This window comes from Bison bison, unplaced genomic scaffold (genome assembly GCF_000754665.1).
Source record: "Bison bison bison isolate TAMUID 2011002044 unplaced genomic scaffold, Bison_UMD1.0 scf7180017864460, whole genome shotgun sequence".
NCBI classification, from domain to species: Eukaryota; Metazoa; Chordata; class Mammalia; order Artiodactyla; family Bovidae; genus Bison; species Bison bison.
In genome coordinates, this window is record NW_011495022.1 from 4,341,278 (window position 1) to 4,353,626 (window position 12,349).

Below are 12,349 nucleotides of genomic sequence, written 5' to 3' on the forward strand. Positions count from 1 at the left end.
GAAGAACACTGGGCCCTGAGAGGGGGTAACGATGAGCCCAAGGCTGTGAGAAGCGATTTCCATGTAATATTTCATCCCATTCTAACAAGTCTTCAGCAGTATCACTGCCAGATATAGAAAAGGAAATAAGTTCAATCCCAGCAAAGTAACACTACTAAGTAGGAAGGAATTCTGGAATCTGACATCTCTTCTAATATACCCCAGTGCTTCTGAAGGCCAAGAATAGCTTAAGAATAGGCATGATATAGAGGGCCTTTTTAAAAGTAGAAGTTCCGCATCAAATGATCACTGAGATTATATTTGTTCATTACACCCTCCAACTCATTCCCATTACCCTTCAAAATGGGTCAAAACACCACCCTGACTTCATTAATATGACTGAAAGGGTGCTCTTTCTTCTATATGAGTTCCATTGTTTAACTCTGAACGGGACTCTCTCAATGAACTGATGCATTGTTTCAATCTCAGCTTTCCTTCCAGTCCTTGTCACGGGTATCTTTCAACTTCAGCAACAGTGCCCCATTCCACAGCTTCTTCTGGTGTTAAAAATATCAGACTTTGCCCATTTGCACCTTTAGAATTTGTGTGGGTCCAGGTTACAGGGCACAAATCAATATTCTGCATTAGAGAAACACAGGAGTGAGCCAACAGAGTTAGTAGTCATTTGCTTTGCCTCAGCTACAGCTGGCAGGGACCTCGGAGGGAAACTAGCAGATGTTTGCTAACGGTGGCTTCCTCAAGCAGTCAGAGCCAAGGCCCAGTACCTTCATCAACCAGTCTGTCCAGCTTAACATGAAAGGATAAGGGACATTTGGGCTTCCTCAGTTCCTGAAACCAAGTGAGTTCTCCTTCTACTACTATTCACTGTAAATTTCCATGTTTCTTCATGGTTATAATATGAAATAATATTGTATGAAGACGTAGATTTGTAGTGCAATGGGGAAAGGATTTTGATGTGGGACAAGCCAGAAACTGATATTGGGGTCATAGTTTCTTACATCAGTAATTATAGGAACTTCCTATAATTTGAGCATTCAGAAAATCATGGCCAGGGAAGCCCTACTAACAAGCTTGGTAGATAGAAAACAAAATGGCAGCAAGAGGCACTTGGAAGAACATGTGGGTTTCCCTTTGTTATAGCAATATAGTAATTTATAGACCTTTTCTTTCATCTCCCTAAAAAAATGAATGAACATGTAATAATAAAACATAGAGTCAAGGAAAACCCTGTTTCCTTTGGATTAATCTCTGTCCTTGCCTACATGGGCACCCTCCTGGGAGGAAAACCAAGACTTCAAGTGTAGCAGTGGCCTCATTTACAAGGCTGCTGAGGAGATAGAACACTGTGACCCCACGGTAATGCTTGGTATCTATTTTTGGTTTTGTTTCCTCTTCTGGATTTTATGTATTACACTGGGATTTTTATTTATCAAAAATATTACCCTGAGATACATTTTCTGAAGGTTACAATGGCTAAGTCTGAGTCAGCTTCGTGGGGGAGACAGTCTCTCAAATGGGAGAATGGTAAATGTACAAATGAATAATAAAAGCAGAAATTGGTATAAACTTTGGGGAATGAAGTCAGGGGAGGGTGCCTAAAAAAAGAAAGATGAAATAATAATATAAAAGAGTGTTACTTCAGTTTGAAATCATGGTGGGACTTACACACAGCCAGAGGTGTGGAGGGGGAGCTTGATTCGGGAGGGTGGGGCTGGAAAGAGACACAGACTTTGTGAAAAATGAGATTTTATACTTGAAGAACAGAGAGGAGTCACTTGGGCTGGACATCAGATGTCGGTGGGGAAGTGGTCAATGATAAGCCTGGAAAAGAAAACAGTCTAGAGCTTAGAAAACTTTGGTTGCCCAGCTCAGCCATGTGGACTTTATGTGGTAGACACTGGGCATCACTGGGGTGGGAGGGGGCGGGATCTCTCAGCATGACCTGCCCAATCAGTTCTGTTATTCAAGGTCATTTGTCATCAACATGTAGGTTGAATTTGAGGGTACAGACTAGTAGGAAATTAGGGAAAAATGGAGGTGTGAACTAAGGTGGTGATATGGGAATGAAAAGGAAGCTAAGGTGAGGATTAAAGGTTAAAGGGCTAGAAAATGCAGACCTCCCCAAATGACTCAGTGATATGCTGGGAGTAGGGTGGTTTAACAGGAAGGAAGAGCCAGCGGCAACTGAGTTTTCAACCTTTGGAACTGGGTGCCGTGTTGTTTTTTTTTAAAAAAGAACTGGTTTGAAGACACTGCTGATCATCTCAGCATGTCGAGTATTTTGCATGCACCGTTTCATCATATGCTCACAATTTTTATTGATATTATTCCCACCTTACTTCTGAGGAAACTATGATTCCAATAAAAACCAACTTGCCTAAAGTCACACAGAGAGCATATAGAATCGCGAGGACTTGAACTCAGCTCTCTCTGGCTCCAGAGTATATGCCCTATTTCAGATGTTCTCCATCTTTCTTTTGAAGAATTCTAGAGATCCTCAGAAGTTCCTTGGGGTCTCCTGGAGGGACCTGAGAGAGGCTAGGCTCCTGGGTTCCATTTTGGCTTCAACCTGGCCTGAGTTGTCCTTTGATGAGAGGGTTCTCCTACTAGCAAAACCAGCATGTTCTATTCCATCTTAAGAGAAAGGCATGTTTTCAGACATGGTTAATTTTAAGAGCAAATAAGACAGGTGGAGGTGTCTAAAGGTTAAATATGAAGGGTTGATCTTAGGGATGAACATGCAGGTTCAAGAGCATGTCTGCGGAAGAAACTGGTGAAAGGAAATGCCTCGTTCTATGCCAAGATTAGCTTTCTAGGGTAAGAGATCACATTCTGGTATTTCTAATATTAGTAAATCATGTTCAGCTGTTCCGTGCTGGAAGGGCTACATGTTCCCAGCTTTCCTCTGATGCTGGGTGCCCCTCTCTTGAGCACCTACATACCTCTGCTCCCATCAACTGAGTGTCCAACTTATCAAGAGCTCTTGGGTTTATTCCCACTCCAGATCTTGCCAGCTGCCATTTATTTCTGTAATTCATCATTTTATTGAATAATATGTAAACCAGAGCAATGTGAATGCAAAAGAAAAGAAAAATTTTTCCTTGAAAACTAAGTGGAAATTATTTGGAAGGAACAAGCAAATTATTCCAACTTCAAATGAAGTTAGAATGAGCCTGTTATAAAATATTAGGGGAAAACCATAAAAATCTAGACAAATTCCGGGCTCAGATTGTTTTTCAAGTGTCTTTAAATTCTTAGAGCATGAAGAAAGTAACACTGGAAGCTGTGGGTGACACACTGTAGGTACAGCTTATACAAGAAGGTTGACTGGGCCTTCAAGCACCAGATCTTGGCTCTGCATCAAAAGAGTGGGAGATTGAAATATATTTGTTTCAAGTGAAAATAAAATGTTACATGCGTTTGTGCATATCACTTTTTATGATGCCTCGCTTTAAATGACCCCTTTATTAACCTACAACTAGTCCTAGCCAAGTCTCGTAAGAATAGGTGGGTCCATCAATTCAAGAGGTATTGAATTGGCAAAAAAAAAAAAAATCGTTCGGATTTTTCTGTAACATCTTATGGAAAAACCCAAACAAACTTTTTGGCCAATCCAATATTTCTAGTCCTTGAACAGAAAGGGGATTTTTACTACTTAAGCACAGGTCAATCACTTGACTCTCAAAATCTTTAGGTCAAATCGACTAGGCCATGTGGCCAGAAGAAAAAAATTATGAATTAGGTTGAAGCTTCCTTGACCTCATAAACATGAGAGGGGTGGGGGGGCGGTGAGAGTTTAGATTTTAAATGACTTAGTTACAATTTCCATTTAGCAAATCATGTGGAAAGAAATTCCTTCTTACTTTGTATGTAAGTTCCTTCATTGCTAATAAGCATAATTCTGCCAATCTCCACGGTGATAGGAAAGAGGGTTTCCGGCTAGGCTAGCAGGAGATGGACTGTTGTAAAACATTTCTCACAGCGTGTGCTAGGTCAAATTTTACTGGGCCGCCCTGGAGAAATACGAGGAGCTGGAGCAAGCAGAAGGAGAGGCTGCCTTGCTCCCCAGCAGCTGCTGCATTGTGACCCGGAAGCCCCGTGAGTTCAGCACCAGCCATGAGGCCTGTGTCTCTAATTGGCACTGCAGCAGTTGAGACTCCTCCCTTTGTGTGCCCTAGACTGCCAGAGCCAGAGAGAGGGGGGAGAATAATACGCGTGTGTGGTGGGCGATCACCTGCTTCCCTTCTCTTGTTGCTATGGGTTACAGAGCCCAGAGCTGGAGAGTAGGGCCAAGCGCTCAGGGTGGAAAGAACTGCGTCAGCCTCTGGGAAAAAAAAAAAAAAAGAAAGAAAGAAATTAGAAATAGGGAGCAGGGAAACAATGGGCAAAAGAACAAGAATCAACATCCCAAGGCGGCCCAACTGTGAGCAAGGAAGCCAGGCAGGAAAATAAATCTCACTCCCACCAGACACACTGGTTTAATCAGTGATGAAGAGAAAAGAATACACGCAAATCTGTACAGCAATCCTGTGCCTCCGCCCACTGGGGCCTTAGGTGCCTGTGTGGAATCCACCTTGGAGATAAACAAACAACGTCTGTTAAGAGTTAAGTCAACAGCTGTCAGGGAGCCCATGCTTTGCATCCCATTATGGAGCACCAGTCACTGAGCAGAGAGATACACCAACAGGAAGGAGGCTGTGACCTTGGGGAGGCCATCATTTAATTAGGCAGCTTGAGTCTGTAAGTCAGGCTTATTGTGAACCCTGCACCCAAATACTCATTACTCTTGTTATTTGATGGCCCATCAGGGAAAAGAATGCGTTTCCTCCTCTTTCCTAAAGTCTCTGACTATTTTTTGAATGAAACATCATAGACTTTAGGAATAGTGGGGACTTTTCACCCAGTTTAATCCCCTCGTTTTGCAACTGAAAAAAACAAGCTCAGAGAGGTTTTGTGCCTTGATCAAGATAACCCAGCTTGTTTAGGGCTGTTTGGTTCAGTTTTGGTTTTGTTTGTTTGCTTGCTTGCTCTTTGTGGAGGGAAGAAAAAGGAGAAAAAAGGATGAAATTGATGCAGCAAATGTTGAGCAAATGTGTGAATCTCAGACTGGGTGGCCAGGAGTTTAGATCCCACAGCTCTTCCGAGTGAACGATCAAGAAATGACTAAGACCTCGGTTTTGGGATAGGGCCCCGCACTGCCTCTGGACGTGAGGACAAGGGCTGCGTCCTGCTAGTGTTGCTTGGGTCACGTCTCATGGCAGGGCATTTGGAGGGAGGTGGTCATGTGGGTGTGATCTACAAGCCTTTCTAATTCAGACCTGGACCCCTCCATGAGCTTCCAGGAGCGATTTCTTCCTTCTCTGACCCGGGTCAAAGGGGACAGTCCTCAGGATCTTGCAGGTGCTTATAGACTTCAGCCTTTCTCTCCGTCCTGGTTTCCTGCACTCTCCTCTGGTTACCATCTGCTACTGGCAGGAAGCTGATTCTAGGAGAGGCCGTGGCTGATCTGTGCTAAGGAGAATGCGGTTCTCTATGCCCAGCGACTGACTTGCCCTTTGCCATCTCCGTTTCCTGCTCTATCTCCCACTTGCTAAATACCATGAGATGCCTGTCCTCTTCTTGGCTTCAGTGTATTTAGCCTCAAGAATTTAGCCCCTCACATTAAAATATGTGGGAAATGGTGTCGTTTGCATGCTTCTGGCAGCTATTCAGAAGACGTAATATCTACCCAATGCCAACAGAGTAGAAATAACAACCATGGCAGCCTGCCTCCAGGCCCCTCCTAGAGAAGGCTGTCGTCAGAGAGGGGCAAGCGTGACCCCCTCATAGAAGTGTGTCAGGCATGTCTCGCTCATCTCTCTCCCCCTAGCTCCCCATGGGGTGGGGTGGGCAGGACACAAGGAACAGAGCCTAGCCCAGGTTTCTTAAAAGGCAAAGAAATTATTCCACAAACTTCTGAGAATCTTTATGAGGAAGAAGTAGAAATCTCTGGACTTGGGGAACACATAGGGAGCTGTAGGCCACATTTCTGAATGCAGGTTGTCCCAGGAAACAGACATCATCTAGGTCCATCCCATCTGAGGCACCACAGCTATTCCAAATGCTTTAGGAGGGAGTTGGACCCTTTTCTCTGCTAAAGAAATTAATCCAGAGTCTAAATCCTACTTGTTGTTAATGGGTAGATATCCTTAAGATAGATTTCCCAGCGAAGTCCTTTGGTCTTGGCCAGCCCTCTGCGGGCTGCCTATTTCTCTCAGTAGCCAAAGTCCACAGATCTTTTTGCTCCCATCCATATGCCACGTGCTTTTCAAAATCCTCATGCTATGTCCTCTCCCTCACTTCGTCACTTAATCATTTCATCAGTGGAAAAGATTGAAGGCAGGAGGAGAAGGGGACAATAGAGGATGAGATGATAGGATGGCAGCGCCTATTTAGTGGACATGAGCTTGCGCAGGCGCTGGAATCGGTGATGGACAGGAAAGCCTGGTGTGCTGCAGTCCATGGGGTCTGAGCGACAATAACGACCTCACTTCACTCTATTTCTCTCGTCCTTTCTCCAAATCACTCTTTCACTTACCTTTCACTCTTTGAGTTCCATCCAGAAATGATGGCTTCTTGGGGTTCTAGGATTCAGCAGCTTGCCCACAAGAAATGTTTACAGAGCACCTACTGTGTGCGGTTCCAGTCCAAGGGGCTAGGCTCGGGGTGGTAACTGCAAACACAGTCGATGTGCTCCCTGTCCCCACCAGACAGTCTGCTGCTGCTGCTGCTAAGTTGCATCAGTCGTGTCCAACTCTGTGCGACCCCATAGACAGCAGCCCACCAGGCTCCCCCGTCCCTGGGATTCTCCAGGCAAGAACACTGTAGTGGGTTGCCATTTCCTTCTCCAATGCATGAAAGTGAAAAGTGAAAGTGAAGTCTCTCAGTAGTATCTAGCTCTTCGTGACCCCATGGACTGCAGCCTACCAGGCTCCTCCGTCCATGGGATTTTCCAGGCAAGAGTACTGGAGTGGGTCACCAGTGCCTTCTCTGACCAGATAGTCTAGGGAGTCAGAAAAGTCAGAGGAGTGAAGTTTTGGCTGAGAAGGAGAGGGAACTAACGAAGGGCAAAGGGAGAAGCAGGCACAAAGTCTCCAAGGCAAGAGAGAACGCAGCAGGTATGAGAAACAGGCAGGAGTTGAGTAGAGCTTGAAGTAGGGATGGTGAGAGACGATCGGGGAGGAGGCTGGCAGGTAGCAGGTCATGGAATACTCTAAACCTTCTAAACCACACCAAGGACTTAGACTTTACCCTTTGGGCAATGAGGAGCCATTGAATATTATAAGCAGGGTGTGGTGCGATCAGGTTTGAACTGTAGCAAGATTGATGCAAGACTAGAGGAGCATAGCAGTGTTAGCAGAGCGTTACAGAGAAATCAGGTGGGGGTGAGTATGACCTGAGCAAGGCTAGTGGCTGTGAGGATGGGAAAACCTGAACAGATGAGACACTTCTTTAGAAGCAGAATAGACATCTGATAGCTGTGCGGGCTGGTACAGGAGAAGAGCAGGGGTTGCTCTGAGGGACGTCACTAATTATGGAATGGGAATACAACAATGACCTCAGATGTCAGCCACTATGCTTGTCCAATCACCTCCCTGCTGAAGAGGAGCCTGTGTTAAACAATGTGACTCCTCTACACCTGTCCAAGTGGATAAAGCCAGGGGTAAGCACCTGACCCAAAGGCAGGCCACACACAGGCTGGCCAGCAAACTGTGATGTAGCCTGGCCCATAACTATAATCTGGACCAGTTAAACTTGCTGTCTTGGAAATATGGACTATGAAAATAAAAAAAAAAAAGTGAGTCAATTCATCCTTTTAATTGACTTTTAATTTAATCCTGTTTAATTCACCCTTTCTGAACTTCACAAAGGGTGGAACAAAAGGGAACCTGTGCTTGTGAACACATAAGAAGGGGGGATGTTATGAGCAAGCAAGGTAGCCAGTCCACAAAAAGGGCAGGATGGAGCGGATGACAAAATAAGCAGTTAAACCCATAGAGGCATCCCTGTAGCTCCTGAGAGCAACAGAGGGCACAGGTGGTTTCTAGAACTATCTCGGACCCTGAGCATTTTCTATTGCTAGTGCTAGTCCACAGGCATCCTTGAAATAAATCACTCCTGCAACTGGAGAGTCTCTGTTCATTACGACGAAAGAGCGTTACCAAAACACTCACCTAATATTTTGCCCAGTGTCACATGCTAGTCTCTGCCCATCTTGCAGCTTGTCTCTGGTGTGGTCCAGAGATACTTGCCTGCCTTGGATCCCTCAGGAGAAATTCTTCCATCCCTGATGACTTTCCAAGAGCTGCCTTTGGCACACTCCGTAGGTACATTAAAATCAGAAAGAAAGTAAAGTTTCATTCCAGAGATTCTGCTCTATGGCAGAATTTTAAATCCATGACGTGTTTCAGTGGGTTGAAAATGTCTTTGAACGTGTGCACCCATCTCAGAGCTATGATTAATTACTGGAGGTTGCTGCTGGTTATGCCTGCAGCTCTCAGCCAGAAAAAAAAGCATTTGAGCTTTTACATTCTCTGAGAAAGAGTCTCTTAAAAAAAAGAATGAAAGAAAAGAAAAAGATGGGTATAACTTGCAACAAGGTCTCTGTATTTTCCAGGAAGCTTTGGCCCAGCCAGCACCTGTCCTCAGATGAGATATGATGAAGGCAGGTGAGGTATGCGGCTCTTCCCCACACACCAAGTTACCCTCATCCTGCTCTGTGTACATTTCTGAATTAGTTCCAGCTAGTTAGTGTCACTGCAGGACAATTTAGACTGCCATTGTTTGAGTATTCAACATATTCTTCGATGACGGATTCTCAGAAAAGGCAAAATCCATTATTTACACACAGTAGGAAAATAAACTTTCTCCCCAGCCTAAGACAGGAAGATAGAGAAAGCTTTTCATTTTAGACAGTTGGAAATTTTGCTTTCAAGTGGCATTGTCAACTCTTTTAATCAATGTCCTTGGGAAAACCAAATTTAGCTATTTGGCTCCCTTATTCAGTAGGGGTGAGGTGTAACTAAGTGTATTAGCTATCAATGGTTCATGGTCTGTTAGCCAGCACTGGCTTTATAATAAAGTGCTGCTAACTGACAGCTATGCCCTGAAGAAGCATCACAGTAAAAAAAAATATATATATATATAGTAATAATGTAAACAAACCTCCAGATTTGACAAGTACAGTGAAGGAAAATAGGGAGAAAAGGGTATTTCTCTCCAGCTAGCAGAAAAATACTCTTGCCGGTGCATCAAAGCTGTTCTATAGCATAGTCACGAAAGTTTTCAGGTCTCGTAGCAGGTTGTTGATGTTCTCTGAGCTACATTTCATCAGATGCCAAATGTCCTCATGGTCAGGAGGGAAACGGTGATCTTGTCTCCTGTGGATGGGGGGTCAGGAGGTGGGGAAACGTGTGTTCCCTAGAAAACACTCTGCAGGGCACCACCTTTGTGGCCAGGAAAGCTTCAGGTGAGTAGTCACTGTATTATAATTAGACTGGAAGAAAGAGTGTTTCCCAAAGGGTGTTTCTAGGAATGGATTAGATATAATGTAAGATTAAGAGCCAAAGTCAAATTAATTGGGAAAATGATGGGTTAAGTACATCCAAGCAGGTCTATTTGTTGTAGGACTTCTCAAACCACTCAATAGGCTGATGTAAGAAGAATGTAGTTTGCAGTCTTCTCAGTCTCTTTTTCGGGGGGGGTGGAGCTTGGGAGACTTTTCTAGAGAAGCTCATCTCACTGAACCAGCACACTATAAGAAAACTCTTTGGGAGAGTTTCTGTACTCACAGACTCCCTCCTAACCCCCTCCCCACATCCTATTCACAAGGTCTTTTGTACCCAGCTTTAGTTCCAAGAGCTTCCCTCATAGCTTTGGTGGTAAACAATCTGCCTGCAATGGAGACCTGGGCTCTATCCCTGGGTTGGGAAGATCCCCTGGAGAAGGAAATGGCAACCCACTCCAGTACTCTTGCCTGGAGAATCCCATGGGCAGAGGAGCCTGGCAGGCTACAGCCCATGGGGTCACAGACTCCACTTGGCCCCTGCTCCATCCTGTTTTCTCCTCTTTCTTCGAACTTGACCACACCTCACCCATCTCACTCTGACTGGGTTCTCCTAGATTATACTCCTGAGAACACTCTCTGCAGCCGCCTTGAACAAATATCCCCCTGCTTTCCCTTTGCATTGGACCACAGGGCCAGGCTCACTGGTGAGTCCTGCTCAAACCCCCTTGCAAATCTGTGCTCATTATCCAGTGGCTGGATGCCCCAAAGAGCTGGGCTGGGTGACTGCCTTCCCCCTCCTCCCTTCCAGGCACCAGGAGGAGGCATACCCTGAGCTGCCTCCACGGTCTACAGGCCCTGCGGTGCCCTGAGGGGCTTGCAGGCTGGAGCATAGTCTCTGGCTTGTGCGCCCCTTCCTTCCCAGCACAGCCTGCTCCTAACCTAATATCAGTCATTTACACATAGGTATAATTTTAAGCCAGTTTTTACCTCTTTGAAGACATTTATTTTATATTAGGGAATGGAACGAGTGGCCTTAGGAAGTAGAATAGAGAGATGAATTCTCCGCAAACTAAAAGCAAGATTGCCTTTACAGAAAGCTGGTCCTGGTGATGCTATTAAGCAGGAGAGCAAATTTGGGGACTAAATAATTTTGTGCCACTGGCTAGGCTCCCAGGTGTTGAGAGTAAATAAAAAGATCCCATATTTTGAAAAAGTTATACCTAGAGCTTACCATTCAATACCGTGATTATGGTTCTTACTGGCTGAACTTGCATGCCCTTTTAAAAATATTTTTGTGTCTTGTACAGAAAAATGGCTTTATTCTTTGAATCTGGAATATGGGAAAGAAGACAAGAAAGTAAACAGAGTTCTAATAATACATTTTCCCTTTTAACTTCGATGTGTCAGTCATTCAACCCCGGAAACCTAAGACCTAGTGAGCCTGAGAGATGGCTGATGGGAGCAAGAGAAGCCCTGCCTGAGAGGGAACTACATGGCCATTTGCTGGGAATGGTGAGTGTATCTGCTAACAAGCAAGCAAACTGGCTAGTCGAGCAAGATAACGCTGCCAACATCCCTCGCTCAGTTGTAGGCCTTTACGGACCCCTTTGTCTGTGGTGTCCGCCATTGATGCTCACAAGAGAAACCCATGTTAGCAACCCTTCTCAGCTGGCCAGCCTGGGCACGGTATGAGAAGGGACACTTAGGTTTTGTATCATCTCCTGAGTGCAGCTGTATAGACTTTTCTCAGGATGGAACTTCCTTGGTATGGAGATGGAGCTGCACTCTGAGATCCAGCAGCCATCTCTGCCTTCCAGATTCATGTCCACTTCACAGAAGCCTTCCTAGATGACCCTACATCCATTTGTACCCTTCCCAAACATACATGCTCCCCACCCCAACAAAGCTTATTTCTCTCATGTATCACCTTCTAGTGAATTAAATACTCAGATCTTTTACTTTATCTATTTCTGTCTCCTCCAAGCATTCCTCAGGTAGGACCATCCAACCAGAGATCTTTTTACATGTTTTGTTCCCTGACTAGAAAAGCTTCTGGCACATATGTTCAATAAAGATATGTTGACGACGAACTATATAAATTAAAATTATTAACTCTGGAAACGGACAGTACCCTCCTTTAAACTATGAAGTCTATTGTTCTACCTGTACAACTTTAATTTCATGCATGTTTTTGAAAATGCATTATGTCCAAAGTAGGGTACTACCAGTCTTAATATTTAGAAGTAAAACTGTTACATTTTGGTGGCTAGATAGGAATAATTATTTCAAAGTCATTAAAGGTGATTTTTTTCATGTGCAATAAGTCATGTCTGAGTTATTTCTTCCTAATATATATTGTTGAGGTAGTACCTTACTTGACCTGTTTCCCATATCTTCAACTTCAGTAACTTCCCCAAAAGATACCTAAGAAAATTTTAGTATATAAACAGCAACCTGAGGAGAAGAAATGTGACTCACAAAGGTCAAGAGCTTTCCCAAAGATCACGCAGCTGGAAACAGACAAGTTTAAATCAGGAATTTGGCATCACAACTTCCTCATCACTGAGATTTCTATTTACCATAAATGTTATAGTAGAATAGTACCAAGCATTTGCACATTATTTGCTAATAAATATAGTTCAATCAATTTTCAAGATTAAAAGTGAATTCCACAGGAAAATTTGAGCAAAGACCCTAAAAGTTATATTTACAAGATCCGTAGCTTCTAAAGCATCCACATGTATACCTGTGGTGGATTCATTTTGATATTTGGCAAAACTAATACAATTATGTAAAGTTTAA